The sequence below is a fragment of the Chionomys nivalis genome, chromosome 5, assembly GCF_950005125.1.
Source record: "Chionomys nivalis chromosome 5, mChiNiv1.1, whole genome shotgun sequence".
NCBI classification, from domain to species: domain Eukaryota; kingdom Metazoa; phylum Chordata; class Mammalia; order Rodentia; family Cricetidae; genus Chionomys; species Chionomys nivalis.
The window spans coordinates 93,606,709-93,627,985 of NC_080090.1; the positions used below are offsets into that span (position 1 = coordinate 93,606,709).

The 21,277-nt window shown below is 45.4% G+C and overlaps 1 protein-coding gene across 1 annotated transcript in view; it reads right to left on the reverse strand.

The window, feature by feature from the left end:
- Positions 1-21,277, reverse strand: part of Gpr39 (G protein-coupled receptor 39) — a 197,829-nt gene that overhangs the window by 174,937 nt on the left and 1,615 nt on the right. The gene's annotated exons all lie outside the window — the stretch shown is intronic.

Genomic DNA, 21,277 nt, shown 5'->3' on the forward strand with positions numbered 1-21,277 from the left:
TCTCAACTAACCAAAGCCCCCACCACGCTCTCTGCCTAGGGATGTGGGAGCCTGGCCTCTACTTAGAGCCTCTACCATGTGGCTAGCTGGTTGTATGTCCATGACATTAATAACTTCTCTGAAAGGAATGTTTTCTTCATTGCTGTCCTTGAACCCTAAACCTAAAATCTCAGTTTTCAGAGAAGACCCCCAAGACCATCACAGTGCAGAGCAGTAGAGAGAGGGGTGCCCACCTCATCCACAGCTCCAGACCCAAAGGGGTTACCCTGGTGGTTGACTTTAGTGGAGCTCATCTGGGGGCCCCTGCCTCATACTTCTCACCCCACAAACCAACCGTGTGCCCTCCCTGCCGCTCCTCCCAAGCACCCCATGAGCCATAGACAGTGCAAGCCTTAGAAACTGAAGATCAAGATTGGCAGCTCTGCTAAGGTAATAAAGGAAAATTCATTTCATGGCCTAACATAAAGATAGGTAAATATTACTTAACATGCAAAATATGTAAGATCTGTATTGCCATTTATTAATTATACAGAATGGGTTTATTATGAAATTTCCATATATATATGCACCCCCATTACCCTGTCTTATCCCCTTTTCCCACTGATCTTCTTCCTCTTACCAACTATTTTCCCCTTCAACTTCTGGGGGTGTTTGGGGAGAAGGAAGAAGATTTGGTGAGTTTAATTAGGCTTAAAGATACATACATAAAGGGTTTTTTTTTTTTTTTTTAATAGGAGCATGGACAACTTACCAGTGGCTAGACCATGAAGAAACATGTCTCGCCCTCCCCAAGCAACTGTCAACTGCCTATTGATCCTCAGGCAATGATGGGCCCATAGGCCCCTCCTCTCAGCCAGCATGTTTTATTTGCCTTGAGTGTGTCTGGGTTCCAAAATAGGATTTTCACAAGAATTCTATGATACAAACACCTGTCACATTACAAAAACTAAAGAATTACTGTATCTAATAAGATTAATATGGCCAGTCATCCATCTAATATCACTGCAAGGTGAGACAATATACTCTTGAACAGTGGTAGAAACTGAGGCAGAGAGCGAGGGAGCAGGTAGGAGAGTACAAAAGGCACCCGTTTCCGAGTCTCCACACACAAAGCAGCAGAACTCACTGGACCCTCCTCCAGCCACAGGCTCTGGACTAAGCTGAATATAATTACAAACATTACCTGCCTCCAACGCTTCAGAGCCACGTGAGGATTGATGAGCCTGCTGCACGCAAAATGCTTCGAGCGCCCTGAAGACAAGCGCAATATAACTCCAGAATGTCATTGAACATTCTCGTTATTATCATTAACATGAGCAAAACGGGGAGAACACAACTGCGGCGCCTCGAGTTTCAATGGGAGTCGGAAATGTGGATCGTGAGATACAACTGGTTTCCACAGTGCCTCCGTCTCGACGGACAAGCGAGACGTAAGTGATGTCTGAGCCATCAACTGTTTATTTTGTGATGAAGCTCAGCTTTCCCTCCTCGGGGCAGGGATTTTTGTGTTTTGGGAAACAAAGCTAGGTTTGATGATAGTCTTTTGAAAATTTATTTTGATATATCGATCTCCATAGCCAATAATGGCTGGGCCTTACAGGTGTATGAAGAAAACATCACCAAGTGCATTCATCAAAAGCTCCCTCCCAGAATGGGTGGGGGTGGGGCTGGGCTGCTCTAGCACAAAAACCTCAGAACTTTTGAGCCTATCCTCTCCACCTGGTATGAGCTCACTGCAGCCATGTGTGTGTGTGTGTGTGTGTGTGTGTACATGCATGTAACTAAAATACACATACATGTGGAAACAAGAGGTTGACCTCAAGAGTCTTCCAAAATTGCTCACCGTATTATATTTTTTCTTTAATTAAATACATTTTTTCATACAATATATTCTGGTTATGGTTTCTCCTCCCCCAACTTCTCCCAGTTCCTTCCCATCCCCCCATCCAGATCCACACTTTTTCTGTCTCTTGTTAGAAAATAAACAGACATACAAGAAAAGGATCCAAAGAAAAAACACAAGAAATACATAGATACAGAGACACACACATTCACACATACAGGAATTCCATAAAAATACAAAACTAGAAGCTATAATACATATACAATGGACTTGTAAGGTTTAAAAAAATGCCCTAACACAAACATTATTAGACAAAGAACCCCAAAAATGCCATTGAGTTCCTTTTGTGTTGGCGATCTCCTGCTGCGCATAGGGTCTACCATTAAGAGTGGTTTGTTTCCCGCCATCTTATTTTTAAGTCAGGGTTTCTCAGTGAACAACTTGGCTAGACTGGCTAACAGTGAGTCCCAGAGATACACCCATCTCCACCTCCCCAGGACTGGGATAATAGATGCACACCGCTGCATCAAGTTTTGTATGAACTCAGGTCCTCACTCCTTTACCGACGAACACTCCTCCCCAGCCCTGGAAGTTCCTCAAAGCCACCCTGGAATGCCTCTCCTGGCTGTCATTTGCACCTGTCTAAAAGGATCTTCAAAGATGCTTATACTGCACACCCAGCAACAAAGTGCCTATGTCTACACATCTTTACAACATCGAGGGGCCGTCACAGGTGTCCACCATAGAGGGTGCCTACACCTAGAACCCAAACCCCCTTTTGGCGTCATCTCTATGGAGACTTCTCAAATCCTTCAACTCTTTTTTCACTAAAGGAAATCAACTATGATCTGCTCAAAATGATAAAAGCCAGAGGCCTAGAAAGTTCTATAACCAAGTTCTCCTGAGTCTTCTGGCAGAACTCTTTCCATGGTACTACAAGGTAATTACAAACACCTGGCTTTTGCTGAGGCTCTTCTACATGCTAAGCTCAGCACCGGGGTCTACATGCTTCCTGTTGAAGGTCAAACCAGTCTTTTACATTGGGTTTGTCTAATGTGGAGACAATGAAGCTGAGAATTGAACCGATGAGGAACTGATCCTGTGTATTCCTACAAGAAGTGCAGAGGGGATTAGAACATAGGGAGGGGCCTTTCTTGGATTCTGTTCTACCAGGCCTCCCTGTAGGTCAGGAGATAGTGTGCATACGTTTATACCCTGTGGTAAGCCCTTGTTACCTGTAACAGCCTAAAAATCTTCCCCCACGGACTATGGATGTTGCTCAGTTGAAAGCAGGCCTGCCTGATATGCACAAGGCCCTGGGTTCCAGAACTGAATAAACTCTAATCCCTGCACTCAAGAGGCAGAGGCTGGAAGATCTGAAGATCAAGGCTATCCTTGACAACACAGCTGAGGCTGGGATACATGAGGCCTCATCTCAAAAAAGATTAATTAATTAAAATAACTTTTAGGTGGGTGAGATGGCTCAGCAGATAAACCTGATAAGCTAACTCCAATCCTTAGAACTCACATGATGGAGAGAAAGGTGTTCTCTGGCCTCTGCTCACATACCGAGGTGCACTCGTGTGCGTGTACATGTACACACAAGCACATACACTAAAATAAAATATAACCAAAACATTTTCTCCCAAAACACTTTGTCATAATCCCTAGAAACTGGGAAATGTTACCTAACAAGGAAAAAATATATTGGCAGATACCATGATGATAAAGATCTGAAGGGAAGGAGGTAATAACGGCTTTCAAGAGAGCCCCCGGGGCCATCAGGTACATCCTTAGAAGATGACATCAAGGGAATTTGATCCACAAAATGTTACCATCAGTATGATGATACCTTGTGTGGCTTTTGAGGACTTACTACGTTGTAAGGGCAAAGCCCATACATTGGTCGCCCCCCGCCCCATGGCACTGTCTGAAAATGAACGAATATAAAGCAGAAAGGATTCCTTACAATCACAGCTGGGACACTGTCTGGGACTGACATTGCTTTGCATTGCTGGTAAAGGCTCTCATGACATCCCAGCACGAAATCTGGTATTGTGGAGGGATCGTGCCCCAGATGGCACAGTGCTAGAGAGGTCAGCCTTGCCCATTCTTGTAGAAATTCTTAACCCAAAGAGATTTCCATGAACACGTACACTAAGACCCTCGTCCAGAAAGTTCTGCTTACACCAGCACAGAGGACACCATGCTTCTGGAACACATAACCCTTCAAGAACACCCTCAAACTGTACCCCAAAAACAGCAGCCCTCATAAATGGGATGGGTGTCCCTATTAAGAAAAAAAAGGCCCTAGAAAGTGTCTTGTCTCTCCTGCCATGTAAGGACTGTAGTGGTTACTTTTTTTCATTTCTGTGACCAAATAGCTGGCAAAAGCACCTTAATAAAGGAAGGGTTAATTTGTCTCTCAGTTTGGGGGCATGGTCCATCATGACAGAGACAGCATGGCAGCTGAGTGTGAGACAGCTGGTCGATCACACAGCATCAACAGTCAGGAAACAGAGCAAGATGGATGCTGGTGCCCAGCTCATCTTCTCCTTTTTATTCAGTCCAGGACCCCAGCCCTTAGAGTCCCAGACATTTACGGTAGGTCTTTCCCCAGCGTTAACCTAATCTAGAAACTCTCACAAACATGCCACAGGTTTATCTTCCAGGCCATTCCGGATCCTGTCAAGTTGACAGTCAATATGAACCATGACAAGAACACAGCAAAACATTATCCATCAGCAACCCGAAAATGGTTCCAAACCTACCAGCACCTTCACCTTGAGCTTCTCAGTTACCCAACTGTGAACAATATAATCCTGCTGTGTCTGGGGCACAGAGGCTGTGGCATTTTGTGGTAGCAGCCCAAATGGAATAAGACAGCAGATGTTGAGAAAACAGAGCAGGGTTGCTGCCCCTGGACTATCCATCCATAATCAGAGAAAGGCAGCAGCCACAAGACCACGAAAGAGCCAAGGGCCAGGGTCTCTTCTGAAGTCTGCAGAGGTTGTAAGGTCCCCCTTGCCATCTTGAGTTGGGCATAGACAAGTTGATTTTAGACATCCCTCACTGAGACTGTGCCCGAATGGTTCCAGGCTTTGTGAAGTCAACAAGGCCAACCATCAGAACCAGCAACAGCTGTGACTTCTTGGAGAGCCATTTCGGAGAGCAGTCCCTTTCTTTCTCAGCTTGCAAGGACAACCAAAAATAATAACCCACCCTAGCTGTCAGAGCTGATGCAGCCTCGCTATATAAAAATAAAATTCTAGTCAAATTTCAATACAACATTGAACAAAATATTCCACCAATTACTCTTTTTCATGCTTAAGGACATCTGATTTCTAGAAAGTAATAAATATGTCATCCCCTTAAAAAAATTTTTTTTGAGATAGACTGACTGCTAACTCAGTATGCAGGGAAACCCTGGACTTCTGGTCCTTCCACCTGCCTCCTGAGTGTGGAATCATAGGTGTGTGGCACTATACCTGGTTTGGGTGTGTTACCCATCAAGTCAAAGGCGTTGCACCCAACCTGAGATTCTGAGTCTAAAACAAATCAGTCCTGCCTGATACCATATCAGGACGTAACTGGAAAATCCCTGAGGTAAGGCTGCTAGCTGGAAGCCCAGCATGCACCTGACCTGAGGCACAGTTAAGGACTTTTGTTTTTCAGGTCAATGGTCAAACTCAAACTGATTCTGCGGTGAGGACAGCCACAGTCTGATATCATCAGTGACCTGAGTCAGGTCCCAGGCAGGAAGCAGCACACCCTGCAGATTTGGTATTAACCAGTTCCTGGCAGCAATATTCAGAAACTGGGGTGCTCTGCCCCTGGTTTCTCTGGAGGCTCTCTAAATTTTTTTTGGCTTGGGGCCAGTCCTCTTTTCTCTCCCACCTCCCTGTGTCCCATCCCCATTAAAACCATCTGCTCCTGACATGCCAGCTTCCATATTCCTCTGGCTTATGTTGTATTACTCTGTGATACTTTTCTCTTAATGCCTTCCCTGCCCCCATCATGGGCCCCTTTCTAGTTATCTGGCCTCTCTACCCACCCTCACATAAATACACATATATAACATTAAAAGCTAGCATCTGCATAGGAGAGAATACATGATGTTTGTCTTTCTGAGCCTAGGTAATCTGGTGTGATCCTTTCCAGTGCCCATCCATTTACCCGCAAATTTCATGATTTCACTTTTTGTTTGTGCCTTAATAGAATTCTATTGTGTACAGAGGTCACATTTTCACCGTCTATTCATTAGCTAATGGCCATCTATGCTTGTGTCCCCCTATACTAACCTCTGGCAAAGGCAACCCAGGACTCAGTATGAGGAAAACAGAAGTACAGAAAGATACCCACTTTAAAGTCAATCAGGTGGGGCCTGCATACAAAGACTAACCCAAGAGTTGTTGTGGACACTGTGAACTGTAACCTAACTTGATATGCAAATCAGCTGTAACCCACGCTTGTCACAAGCAGCTGAGCTTCAGCCAAGCACAGCAGCTGAGTTTCCACCAAGCCCAGGCAGTCCAATTGTTCAGACACAGTCTAAAGAACACAAATGTCAGCTTTAGCTGAACAACCTATCTCGGTGCCTCCCTTCCTCTTTCCATCCCAGCCCACTTCCTGACCTTGGTAGGGACACAGCATTCTAAACGTTAGCTGTTCCACCCTGGATCCAGAATCACAAATACAGCAGGCTCAAATCTGCCCGAGAACATATTACAATTCCTCTTTGAAGACCACTCAGAAGGACAGCGAAGTGTTTTGTGTGAGACAAAGGACTCACAAGGATTTGTTCACAATGCAGATTCTAATTCAACATTTACACCTTCCAACAGGTGGCTGCTGGTCCATGACCCACACCACGAATGTCAAAGTCCCAGGCAACATCTCTGGAGTAAACTTCAATTAAGCAGTTCAGTCACTGAAAATGCTAGAGCCAAGGATTAGCTGGATTCATAAATAATCACCTCTTCTACCCTTCATCCAAGGCTATTTTTAAGCTTCTAGAATACCTCAATACCTCAATGCTCTATTTAGAGGAATATTGTGCTCCTTGAAATAGGGGCACTAGCTTCTCATTCTCCATCAGAAAGATATCACGCCCACTAAAATTTCCCTTCATATTTGGTGAATGCACTTTGCAACAAAACAGATCTGTGGGACTATCAGAGAGGGCGAAGCCACTCTGGGTGGGCTTCCCAAAGGAGGCAAGTTTGCAAGAGATTCGGTGATAGGAAAACCCCAGGCTCAAGAGAGAGCTCAGCCTGTCTCCCCTAGAATCCTCCATTATCATCGAGACTTTGACCTTCAGTCACCAACGCGATCCATTTGTCACCTTTGTCAAGATGATCTTGAACGTGAGCAACAGCCCATCAGCTGTCTTTTAAATAGAGAAAACTTGCAGCTGCCATCTCAATGTGATATTTAGTTTTCCAGAATGATAGTGTAGAAAAAGTAGACTCATGAATTCCTAGAAAGCCATGTTTCTGCTGAGTATATCATGTCTTACAAAGAATTAGAATAGAAAACCAAATCACACATGAAGCCAAATGACCGCTGCTCTGCTAAAACACTTCCTGGGATATTTACCTTCTAAGGTAGGGCAGATTCCCAGCCCTCCAGCCCCACTTCAATTTTATTAGAGTAAGAGAGCGTCTTTTCTTTGTAGGTGTGTGTGTGTGTGTGTGTGTGTGTGCATGCACGTGTGTTTGTGTGTGTGTACATGCAGATACATGCTGAGGCCAGAGGATATCCTCAGATATTTCACAAGAGCCATTCTGCTTTTTTTTTTAATTTATTTATTTATTAAAGATTTCTGCCTCCTCCCCGCCACTGCCTCCCATTTCCCTCCCCCTCCCCCAATCAAGTCCCTCTCCCTCATCAGCCCTGTCCTGTGGGAAGTCCAAGGACCCCCCCACCTCCATCCAGGTCTATTAAGGTGTGAGCATCCAAACTGCCGAGGCTCCACCAAGCCAGTACGTGCAGTAGGATCCAAAACCCATTGCCATTGTTCTTGAGTTCTCAGTAGTCCTCATTGTCTGCTATGTTCAGCGAGTCCAGTTTTATCCCATGCTTTTTCAGACCCGGGCCAGCTGGCCTTGGTGAGTTCCCAATAGAATATCCCCATTGTCTCAGTGTGTGCATGCACCCCTCATGGTCCTGAGTTCCTTGCTCGTGCTCTCTCTCCTTCTGCTCCTGATTTGGATCTTGAGATTTCTGTCGGGTGCTCCAATGTGGGTCTCTGCCTCTGTCTCCTTTCATCACCTGATGAAGGTTAATATTCAGGAGGATGCCTATATGTTTTTCTTTGGGTTCACCTTCTTATTTAGTTTCTCTAGGATCACGAATTATAGGCTCAATGTCCTTTATTTATGGCTAGAAACCAAATATGAGTGAGTACATCCCCTGTTCCTCTTTTTGGGTCTGGCTTACCTCACTCAGGATAGTGTTTTCTATTTTCATCCATTTGTATGCAAAATTCAAGAAGTCATTGTTTTTTACTGTTGAGTAGTACTCTAATATGTATATATTCCATACTTTCTTCATCCATTCTTCCATTGAAGGGCATCTAGGTTGTTTCCAGGTTCTGGCGCCATTCTGCTTTTTGCGACGGGATCTCTCACTGAAATTGGAACTGGATAATTGGGTCAGGCTGGCTGGCCAGTGAGCCACCGTTCCCCCTCAGCACTGAGATTACAAGCAAATGCAGCCAAGCCTGACGTTTGAAACATGGATGCTGAGGATCAAACTCGGGTGGAGAGCGAAGCAGGCGCTCCACTAACCAAGCTGTCTCCCATCCCCATGGGGATGTCTTTTCTTGATGGGTTCAACAAACCTTGTCATTCCAACTGGGCCTGACTCCCGCCTGTACATGCCTTTGGATTCACAGCCAGTTAGTCATTTAACAAGCACAATAGCCGCTTAGCACAGCAGCCATGCCTCCTGATATGGCTGTCAGTTTTGGGTAACAACACTGTTCTCCGCTCCACAGCCACCTTGTAGACCAGTAAAGCACCTCTGCCTGCCAGAACAGCTCCTAACATAGAGCAAGTGCAAACAGGAAATGGTGTCAAGTTTCCAAATTGGCACGAGCCCTAAAGTTAGTCAGGAAATGCTAACGTTTCATAGCTCATTTAAGTCAGACTGGCTCTCGGTATTGCTGTGGGTGCTCTTCCACCATCTTCTCCCTCTGGAAGCTCAACAGTGAAGATGCAGTTTGCAGAGGAAGGCTCCTAGAAGCAGCAGAGCCATCCTGATATTGCCGCATTCACCAATACTTATTTACCACCCAATGTAAACGATGCAGGCAGGAATGAAGACATTCTAAAGAGACTGTACTCCCTATTGAGACAACAAACCCCAAGAAATGAGAATTTGCTCAAGGGAGGAAAAGGCTTTGGAACTTGTTGCCAACAAGAGGAAGAATTTATCTCCCAAAAATAGATTTTACACACGTCTAACAATCTGTCTGTCAGGCCACCTCACAAGATAGCCCCGAGCCCACACCTAGTCCTGGACTGATCAGTTTGCACATCTGTTTTCCTCTATTTAAACACTGTGTCAGGACCCAAAGATGGACCTGGAGACATCACTGGACCTCTGTATTTGTCCTCTTCCCAATGTGACCACAATGAGTAACTCCTCTGCCTGCTTTCCTGGCACTTGTCTCTAAAGGACCTGATGAGGACGGTGGCCCTGAGCATAGCTTGTTAGGGCTGCAGGCCCCAGACTCCACCTCTGACAACTCTGATGATACAAACTGCCACACAGTAAGGTGAAGAAGCACCCTAAAGGATGTCAGTTATGAGATCAATCCAATACCAAACTCCTCCTTGATGACCAAGGTAGCCAGGATTCCAAATATCCAGCCAGCTAGCTAGGCTCAAGCATCATTTTCTTGCTCTGTTTCTTTAAAAAGATTCATGAAGCAGTTTTCATGCTGAAATATGGAATTTGGGGTAAACTCCGCCGCTAACAATCCTATTTGATGACCAGTAATTCGAATCTTTTTATCTCCCTACTTCGTAAAAATTTTATGCGAATGTTTGAATCCCACCACCTCCTGGTAAACCCTTTATTTACACAAGCCCCTGCTACTTTCTCACATCAAAAGGGCAGCCCAGAAAGCCTTCATTGCCTTTGCAGGATTCTTTTAAAATTAGCCTACCTCAAACACTGTGAGGCAGGACTCTAATCAGTGGGGAAAAGACAATCGCCACTGCATTAGAATAAAAGCGGGCGCACTTCCCGGCCCAGGTGCTTACTCTTCTGACCTGGTGCACAGCAGACCCTCTTGATCAAGAGGAGATTTGCATTGTTGAGACATTTCAGCTGGTCTTTCTTGTGGCCTTGAACCTTCTTCTAACATCTGAAGTCAGCAGCAAGGAGGTCTTCTTCGCCAAACTCCTCTCACACTTGGAGGCTCTGACTCCATTTCTGATCTCTAGACTCACATTCAAGGCATCAGGTGCACAGGAAATCTCCCTGTCTGGGGACTTTAATTACTTCTGTCAATCCTTTTCTTACTGCGGAGATTTGAATAAGAATGGCCCTCATAGGCTCACATACTTGATGGCTTGGTCACCAGGGAGTGGAAGTATTAGAAAGGATTACAAGGATTAAGAAGAGGCAGGCGCTCACAGGCTTGTGTGTGTGTGTGTATGTGTGTGTGTGTGTGTGTCTGTCTGTCTGCCTATGAATTAGAATGTAGCTCTCAGCTACTGTTCCAGAGCCCCCCTGCACTCCACTCTGCTCCCACCTCAGAAACTGTAAGCAAGCCCCCAGTTAAATTCTTTCTTTCATAAAAGTTCCCTTGGTCCTGGTGTCTCTTCACAGCAATAGAACAGTGGCTAAGACCCCCATTTATTCACTGAATAACTGGGACAGGGTGTGCCTCTTAAAGGGAAAGAGGAGAGACAGATGGAGCTTGGAGAACTTCCGGCTAATCACTATTTGGATGGCTTTCCCCTGTTCTAGACACAGAAGCCACAGTTGGAACCATCAACCCATCAACCTAAGGAGACTATAGGCAGCTTACAGATATGAGCAAGCCTGGAGGCCATTGAGAATGCACTCTTTCACGGTGGACTTTGGACTTGGCCTCCTGTTTGGTGACACTAGGAAAGAGAGTTTCACCAAGAACCCTTAAGATTTAAATCATCATACAAAAAGGTGACAGTATCTGAATTTAGTATTTGTAGCATTGTTGAGGCAAAGCCACCTCCTCCTAGTGAAAAGAATAGAGTCTACTCTCTACCTCTGGCTCTGGGTAGAGACCCTACATTCTCAGCTGCCCAAAAATATTACATATTTTACAAGCTAATCAGCTGAGTCTGTCAATCACCCAGTCAGGACTCCTTGCTTCCAGGAGAACTGGTTCCTCCTGAGAGGGGAAGAATAAGTATCCCCTCAGTGAGATAATGTATGTATCTTTCCTAGGAACCAGACCCTGGTACCGCCACTTGCTGGGTCTCCACTGTGTAACCTGCAGAACCTGCCTTCCTTTCTGAGTTACTCAACAATGTATAATTTTGCCTTTTTCTTCATTCTACCAGCTACACACACACACACACACACTACACACACATACTACACATACAGTACACATATATACACTACACATACACTACACACACACACTACACACACACACTACACACACACTACACACATACACTACAAACACACACACTACAAACACACACACTACAAACACACACACACTGTATTTTCCCTACACCATGGGCTTATTCTTTTCTCTGAAGCTACCCCACCACCACCATCACCACCACCATGAGGCCACGTGGTAAAATTTCACTTTCCCTCCTCTTCTTCATCTCCCTCCTCCTGGCAGCTGCCAAGGTTTATAGCTTGTCTGCTCTTTTTTCTCCCTCTCAATTTCTAATAAAACTACCCCCAGGCTTTCCTCTGAGTCTGCTTTTCTTTTGCTAAGGAGACTAAGAACCCAAAATGGAGACCTTGAATTCTCGGACAGCACAATGAGTGTGAAAAATCCCTAGCCTCGGGATGTTCCAAATAAAGTCTAGAGACACCTGTCCAACACCGTGTGTGTGTGTGTGTGTGTGTGTGTGTGTGTGTAGGAGACCCCTGGAGGCTGCAGTGAGCCAAGGCTTCGTCATTCACTGACGGCCTCAAGCCTCACTTCTTCCCTAAAGCTGATGACAGCCATTCTCCAACAGGACTATTAGAGTCAGAGCCTTGACCCTGTCCACCCTAATGAGCCGGGTGCTGACCCGCCCTCCTCAAGTGGATAATTAAATACATGAGCCATAGGGAAATGAAGAGAAAAAGAGATAACACCAGGTGGCCACGATGGGAAGAGGAACAGGGAAAACCAATGGACCTTGAGTCCATCCTCAGGGTATGAGCATTGAGATCAGGTTGAAACAGAGACCAGCGGCTAATCAGTCACAGCCAATGGGTATCACCGAGCCCTCATAGCCTGAGCTCCTCCGTCCCCTGCAAGGTGGTCTGACAAGTTGTCAGAACTCTGGGAAACCTCTTCCACAAAGAGAAGTTCCTCTCTGGGCTGGCACCCGCCTTTAGCCTTCTTCTTCCCCAGCACGAGCCTCCCAGGGAAATTCCGGTTTCCTGAGGATCACTGTTTCAATAGTCTTACAGCCACAGGGGTACAGGAGTAACTCTTCGGAACATCTTCATTCCTGCCAGAATACTTATACCATTTCCTTTCCGTTCTGGAAACACAGTCAGCCCTGAAATTGATTCACATCGTAATGCAGCAAATGCCGTTGCCCACGGGCAGTGTGGCAGACGATGTTGCCATTCATTATTTTTGTAAAGCATCATAATGGTTTTCAAGGCTCGCCCAGCCCTTCGCTGTGGTGGGGTATGAGGGTGAATGGTCTGGTGCACCAATCTGTGCTCTGGAAACATTAAAGGGCTTCGACTTCTTTCACCCATCAAAAAGCCTGGCTTTCAACATGACCACTCAGCTCAAGAGGTCAAGAGATACAGCCTCTGTTCTCCAAACCAACGCAGGACACACTGAGAGCAGGCGGTACCTGTTATTTCCTCCTCTGGGGCCATTAGCCTCCTGGCTTAGCTTTGAGCAAGATGACTTGGGGGGAGAAAGTCAAATTAAAGAGGATATGAAAGCACATTAATATTTTCAAAATGTTACTGCCTCCTTTCTCCCTGAGGCTCTCCTTGCTAAAGTGTGCTCAAAGTGTAAGAATGTAAGGTTAGAATCCAGCCTCCCTTGCTCAGGCCAAGTACCTGCAGTGTGCACCCACACACACACACGGGGGGGGGGGGGGAGCGGATAGGGACCTTATTGAGATGCAGTGTGTGAGTCTCTAACAGACTTCCTGGTGTCAAGATCTCTTACCTGGGAAGTGAGTTTACATCAAAGTGGATATCAGTGGTCACAAATTAGTCCCCACCTCTTTCCCTGCCTCCACCTGGGGAGCCTGGCTCTAGACTTTCACTGTGAAATCTCCCTCACACTTAGAAGCTTAGAAAAGATACCCCACTTTTGCATTGTGACCTCTGGTTCCTTTGTTGGGAGACCTGCCCTGCTGTGTGCCTCTAATGCTGAGACCCAAACTCTCCTTTCAGCTGCTGTCATGCTGTTGCCTCTGTCTGTCTGTCCACAACATCAACCGTTCATCTAACAAACTCCTTGTTCTCCTGGAGTCCATCCCAGTGTTTTCTTGAGCCCCTAACCCATCAGAAGCCTAGTATAAAGCCCTGCTAAGACCGCAGCATTAACATGATGTCGAGCAGTTTAACAAGGACTACTAAAAGCTAAAAGCGCCCTACTTCCTTTCTCTCTGTGATTATTTCTGACAGGAGCATGAGGTTAAAGTTGCAGTTGTGGGGCCGATTAGCACAGAATGGTCACCGACTCGGAGAGAACACCTTACGGTGGCAGCCTGGCTTTTCTCTAAGATCTCACTTGTTTATCTATTGTTTGTGTGTGTGTGTGTGTGTGTGTGTGTGTGAGAGAGAGAGAGAGAGAGAGAGAGAGAGAGAGAGAGAGACAGAGAGACAGAGAAAGAGACAGAGACAGAGAAGACAACTTGCAGGAGTCTGCTCTGTCTTACTACCATGTGGATCTCAGGAACTGAACTCAGATGTCAGGTTTGGCAGCAAGTTCTTTTACCCACTGAGCTCCCTGCCCGCCCTGTCCTCTTGGAGGCCTCAAAGGATGCAGGTCCCCTTGAAACTGAGCATTCTTGATCAGACTGAACTTGTTTGAAGAATGATGAACTCCATAGGCACATGTTCAGGGTACCACAGAACTTCAGTTCTGTAGCAGTTGTCTTTCTCATTGCTGTAAGAGACAGCTGGCAAGGAGTGACTTAAGGCAGGGAGGGTTTATTCTGCCTCCAGTCTGAAGATACACAGTTCATCATGGTGGAAAGGCATGGTGGCGGAAGCTTGAGGCATCTGGTCACACTGGATCCAGTCAGGAAGCGGAGATAATTGTCAGTGCTCAACTTGCTTTTTCCTTCTTCTTCAATCCAGGACCTCAGTCCGTGGACTATTGCCACTCACATTTAAGATGGTGTTTCCTGCTCCATTAACTCAGTGTGGAAACTCCTTTGTAGACAACATGCCCAGAGGGTAGGCTCCTAGATGATTCTAAATCTTGTCAAGTTGGCAATGGAGACCAACCACGACACTTTCCAAAGTCAAGCTTGAATGAAATGAAACAGTGAGGACATGATGCTCCAAGGCATAGTTGAGGAGAAGGTTTACTGTAGATAAAAGAGAGAAAAGAGCCAGAGGCATCTGGAAGGGTTCAGACTGAACTGGCCATGAGAGGAGAGAGAGGCTGGGGAAAGAGTGAGAGAAAGAGGCAGGGGCTAGGAGAAGAGCCTGGAGCCAAGAGGTCAAGAAACCATGTGTCCGAAATGGCTGAGGTTATTTATAGAGGGGAAGGCCTTCCCTAGGCTTCCCTATGCCAGCCCCCTTTAACAAGTATGAGAAATGCAGGGAGAACCTGGGGGTCAGGTTCACTTTGATATGTTGGATATCATTTGTCCTGAGATTGAGACCAACCACAGTTGAGGCTTGTTCATTTATTTACACAGTCAACAAGCATCTATTGAAATCTGTGTTGCACTGGGCACTACTGAGACAATGGCATGAAGTAGAGAAAAAGAAGCTAAAGAGATGGCTCAGCCGGCACAATGCCTGTCACCCGAACATGAGGACCCAGGTTTAAATCCTGAGCACTCATAAAACGATGGGCAAGGTCATGGATCTCTGTAATCCTAGTGCTGAGTGGGGTGGAGATAGATAGATCCCCTAAGCTTGCTGATCAGCTAATCTAGACAATCGATTAACTCCAGGCTCAGTGAGAGGTTCTGCAGCAAAGAAAGTGGCAGCAATAATGGAAGACACCCAACGTCAGCTTCTGGCATCTACATACATCCTCATACAGATGTGCATACACATACGTTAACATATGTTACAAACACACACACACACACACACACACACACATTGGAAAAACAAAATTAGGAACAGTTCATGCCATGGAGAAATACAAAGAAAAACAGACACCATCAAGCGACTGCACAAGTAAATGGAGAACTACGGTGGTTAGTTTTGGGTCAAGTGTATTTTCATAAAGTTGAGCTAAGCTTACCTAAGAGAAAGAAAGATGAACTTAGGGAAGAGAATGGAGCTGTAGGAATGAAAGCATGTAGGGTCTGGCAGAAAAGCTATTAGACTGAACAAATAACATGTAAGACCAGGGGGTGAGCTCAACCACATCTACTAAAGGACTTGAAGTGGGAGTAGGGTACCCAGAACTGAAGGGTGAGGCCAAACTTTCCTCTAGAACTCGGTGAGCTTGCAAGGAGTTGAGGTTGGAGAGTCAGCTGGCTGGGGAAAATAGCAGAAAGAAAAGACAAGGGTGGGAAGTGGCTCAGGCAGAGTGCTTGGCTCGCAGGCATCAAGGCCCGGATCCCTACCCCAGCACTGCACAACCTGGGTGTGATGGTGCACACCTGTAATCCCAGCTCTTGGGTGGCAAAAGCAGGAGGATCAGAAGTTTGCAGTCATCCTTGGCTACAAAGTAAATTCCAGGCTAATCTGCACTTCATGAAACCCTGTCTACACCATTAAAAAGGGCACAGCAGAGATGCCTCAGCAGTTAGGAGCGCTGACTGCTCTTCCAGAGGGCGTAAATTCGATTCCCTGAACCCACATGGCAGTTCGCAATCATCTGTACCTCCAGTTCTAGGTTTTCCGACTCACCCTTCTGACCTCCAGGGCACTATACCCACACTGTGCACATACATGCAAGCAGGGAAAACACACATCATTTTTTGTTTTCAAGACAGGGTCTTAGGCTGTCTATAACTCACTATATAGACCAGGCCAGCCACGAACTCACTGAGATCTGCCTACCTCTGCTTCCTGAGTGCTGCAATTAAAGACACACACCACTATACCCAGACTCAACCAAGAAATTTTTGGTTTTTTGTTTTTTTTTTTTTTTTTGGTTTTTCAAGACAGGGTTTCTCTGTGGTTTTGGAAGGAAGGAAGGAAGGAAGGAAGGAAAGAAAGAAAGAAAGAAAGAAAGAAAGAAAGAAAGAAAGAAAGAAAAGGCAGAGAGCTGGAAATGGTAGGTCAGGAGTCATTGTCCAGGAGGTAGGACAAGACTCCTCTACTTCCAATTTAATATTCTTCTCGTGTTTTCTCCTCATAGATGGGTTTTTCTCTGCACAGCTTGGGCATTAATAAGCTGGGTGTTTTGCTCAACCAAGGCACCTACACCCCGATTATACTCTGGTAGCCCCCGTGAAGCATGCCATAAAGACAGATGAACAGGCATGCTAATGAATGGGGCCCAAGATTCCAATATTACCCTCCTCAAATGCTATGTGTGTCTCCGACAGAGAAATGAAATCTCTGAGACAGCCTGATTATACAAATAAAGCAGCATTATTGTATTTCTCTACCAGGCTGATCGCAGGAAATTTGCAGTTTATGATGGATTTCGCAAATAGAAAAAATAAACAGGAGATATCATTTATTATAGACGCATCAACATCAATAAAGAGAAGAAGAGAGTGGCAATAATCTGAATACTTGAGGTAAAACTTCCTCCTGGTATACTCAAGCATTTGAATCAAAATACTATCTTACACTAAGAAGTCACTAATTCAGTTTTGATGATATTTCCTGAGAGGCTGGGCTGATAGATCACTGTACACTACAGAAAATGTCTTTGCTTGGAAAACAACTATTAAAATGTTCTTACAGTGAGCTGGGGATGTGGCTGAGTTGGTAAAGACCTTGCCGAGAATGCAGGAAGCCTGGATTCTACTCCCAGCACTACATACATTGAGCATGGTAGAGCACACCTGCAATCCCATCACTTGGAAGGTAGAGGCAAGAGGATCAGACACTGAAGAGCATCTTCAGCTAATTAGTGAGTTCAAGGTCAGCCTGTGCTACTTGAGTCCCTGTCTCAAACAGAAACTAAACAGAGGCTAGAGCGATGGTTCAGTGGTTAAGAGCACTGGCTACTCTTGCAGAGGATCCAAATCCAATTCCTGACTCCTGCCTGTAGCTTCAGTTCCAGGGCATCTGATATCCTCTTCTGGCCTCCCTGGGCACAAGTAAACACACACCCATACACACATGCACGTGCTCTAAATAAAATAATTATTTTAACAAATATACCACAGACTAGCTTTCTCCAGGGGGCTTCCTTTGTGTTTTTTCCTCCAGATCACTCTGAAGCACCTGTCATGGGGTTATTCTTGTCAATGTTCCATTCCTTCATGAGTACATGGTCTAAGTTAGATAGACTCTCACTGTCATTAACGGCTGGACACATTTGATTCATGGGTTTCTTTGGTGCCCTTCTATTGATTGCATAAAATTCTGTAACACAGTTTACAACTCAATTTCTGTGTTCGAATGTACCCTGGGGGTTACATGGAAGCTGCTACCTTGATAGGCTTTTCTATTTGCATTTTTTATAAAAATGTCTTTATTTTTATGTGTATGAGTGCCTGCCTGCATGAGTGACCCATGTGAATGGTCCATGTATTTCACGATACACGTCACACACAGATGGGAAGAAGAAAAGGAGGGAGGGAGGGAGAGAGGGAGGGAGGGAAGGAGGAAGCGAGGGAAGCCCTGAAGGAAGAAAGGGAAGGAGGGATGGAGTTGGGGGCAGCACAGGTTTTCAGGAACAGGCACTTTTGCATTATTAGGGTTTATCCTGCAAATTGCATGCAACCTAGTAGGCATGGCAGCGCTGTTTCTTTCCCCAGACTCCCTCATTTGTTCTCATTACTTACCAGCCCAACACTCAATACAGGGGCGGGGGTAACCACAAAAAGATGCAGAAAAGAAAACTAATAATTGCTACAAAGGTTTCCTCATCATTCTTGAGTTTATGAATTTTGGCTCCATTATACAGAATTTAGAATTTTTAACAATGAGGAGGAAAACCCTTAATTGATTTTTTATTGCTTCAAGTGCTCCAAAGACATATTGTGTTTTGTCATCATTTACATTTCCTATTAAATTCAAAATATGTTTGAATTGAGCAAATATTTATTCTCATTTGATCCATCTGTTATATGAAATACTAAAAAGACAGCTAAATCACTATATTAAATTCAGTGGTTTGTAAACAATTTATATGTTCATTTGTTCTGGGTTAAAAATGCCCCGAAGCGCAAGTTTATGAAACCCACAAAGCAAATTGCCTCGTATTAATCTGATGGATGTAAGCCATGCTTCCCTCCTCCTCACTTCATTAATTTACTCCCTAACTTGAGTTAATTAGTGGGGCTCCTATTTTTAAAAAGTTCTTTGAAACACACCGGGGAGGGGTGGCGGCATTTGCAAGTACTGCGTTGAAAACCTACCGCCGAGAAGATGGGCTAAATACAAATGGCAGATTTCTCCAGCTCTTATCAGTGAGTACCTGATTGTCTGTCAGGGAGTCCACGCTGGAAGCCAGTAGGTGATTAATACATAGCTGTTAGGAAGAATAAGGAGAAATCAGGAAGGGAAGGAAAGGAGAGCGAGGAGGAACTCATTTGCAGCAATTACTACTGTGAGAAATTATTTCCGGGAGGCTGTCCATCTTCAAATAAAAGTTTGGGCTATTCTGATCATATCCACCAAGTAGAGACTGATGCTCATCTGAACCCTTACAGGGAAATGAACTGTCATCTCCACAGGAAAAAACAAAATCAGAGACTGGTCAAACAGAGAGTAAAAGATAGGGGTATGGAGCTGGTTTAGTGGTTGAGAGCACTTGCTGCCCTTCCGGAGGGCACAGTTCAGTTCCTGGCACCCATGATGGGAGTTCCTAGCTGTCTGTAACAGCAGCTCCAGCGATCCGTGCTCACCTCTGGTCTCCCTGGACCATGCATGCACAAGCACACATGCACACACACATATAAAGACAAGTTTGAGAAAATAAACTCTTAAAACCACAACTAACCATTTAAGATAAGTCTAGGGGGACCGAGAAGGGGGAAAAGTTTCTCACCATATGTTCAAGCAAGTAACCTTGATTTTCCATCCCTCCTGGGATCTTTTGAGCCACAAACAGTAGGTGATGGAGACTGTGTTGGCTTCAGTGCCCTCGCCTTGTCCCAGTCACATTACCCCACAGAGCACAAGCCTACCGCTGAGGTTGTTCCTTCCTGGCCTATGCCCCTCTTACATCCTTTTCCTCTATCAGACAGGACTGTAGAAGTCTGGACCAGATCCTGATTTCCTAGCCATGAGGTGGGTCTCATGAATGTTGTTTGTTTGTTTGTTTGTTTGTTGTTTTTAAACGGAGTGTCCTATGTGCCAGGCTAGGCTGACTGGGGGTAACTGTCAACTTTTGATCTTCCAGCTTCCACCTCAGTCCTGGGGTTACAGGTATGCACCCTCACTCCCGGTTTTATGCAGTGCTGGAGACTCTATCAGCAGAGCTACCTCCCAGTCCGTAAAGCCTCGGGTTCCTCCTCTATAAAATGGAAATATATATGGCATAGCACGGCTGTGGCAGAAGGGAGGGGCAGGGAAAAGGACATTAGGATTAACATATGGAGGACTGGGGGAGACGAGCAAGGCACAGACATACACAGTATATAAGGATAGGATAAGGTGAACACTGTGACTGACTCACGAAAGATCACAGCTCCCGGGAGCCAGGGCACGCAGATTCTTTCTTTCCCAATTCGCTGACCCATTTCCTTGTTAGGGATGACCTCTTTCATAATAAGCTGTCTGTGTTTATGCTACAATCTAAATGTTCTTGATCCAGTTGTTTTTTCGAGAGTACAAGAACCCAGAAATCCCAGCTGGTGTCCTGAGAACCCCTTCCATGCCAGCAACACAGCCCTTGACATTAGATGGCCACCCAAATTGTGCAAGCCTGTGTCTTATCACTTCCTACAGACTGAGATTAAAGTCAAGTCAGCAACTGACCCACCCTCAGCCAAAAGGCAGGGCTGATGCTTTCCCAAATGCCTCCCAGCTTCACCCCTGCCTAAACCGCAGCCCTGGGACACGCTACTCGAGTTTCTGATACACAAACAAACAACGTCAGGATTGATTTCACTCAGCACACTGGAAAGGGAAGAAGAGGAGAAAAATGTTCCGAATCTCATCTCTCCCTTGACCCGACTCCCACTGGCATGCCTATGTTGTCACCTTTTTCTTGTTGCTGCTGAAAAGTATTTTTTTAACCATTTGGTGGCACACACACTACAGGCTCCCAGGGGACAGCTATAAAACCCTTCTGTGTTTTGTTTTGTGTTAGTCTTTTATGTTTTTGTTATTATTCATATATGTGTGTATGTCAATGTGAGTGTTTGCTAATGTTAGGCGAAGATCACCTAGAAGAGGCCATCAGGTTCCCTGGAGCTGCAGTTATACGTGGTTATGAGATGCTCGAAAAGGGTGCTGGAAATCAAACTAGGGTCACCTGGAAGAACAATAAAATTCTCTTAAGTAATGTGTCACCTCTCTAGCCCTTAATCGGGCTCTTTTGTTTGCTTTGATTTTGTTTCAGGGTCTCATGGAGCCCCAGGGTGGCCTCAAACTCACTATGTAGCCAAAGATGACCTTAAACTTCTCCTATTTCCACCTCCCAATGCTAGGATTATAAGAATGGTATATCACAACAAGTTTGCGTAATGCTGGAAATGACTCTCAGGGTTTGCCGCAAGGTAAGCAAGCTCTCGGCCATCAATCAGAGCCACATCTCTAGCATCTGTAGACTCTCTCCTGAAGACACGGGGGTCTTTCTTCAGGCCAGAGAAGGTCCTCAATTTGAAATAAGTATATCGCCACCACATTTGGGAAGCAAACAGCTTTCTCTGCAGCAGAATTGGGGGCACTAAGAAATGTTGAGGCCGGGTTTCTAGGGAAGCACAGACCCCTGGTCCCAAGCAAGGA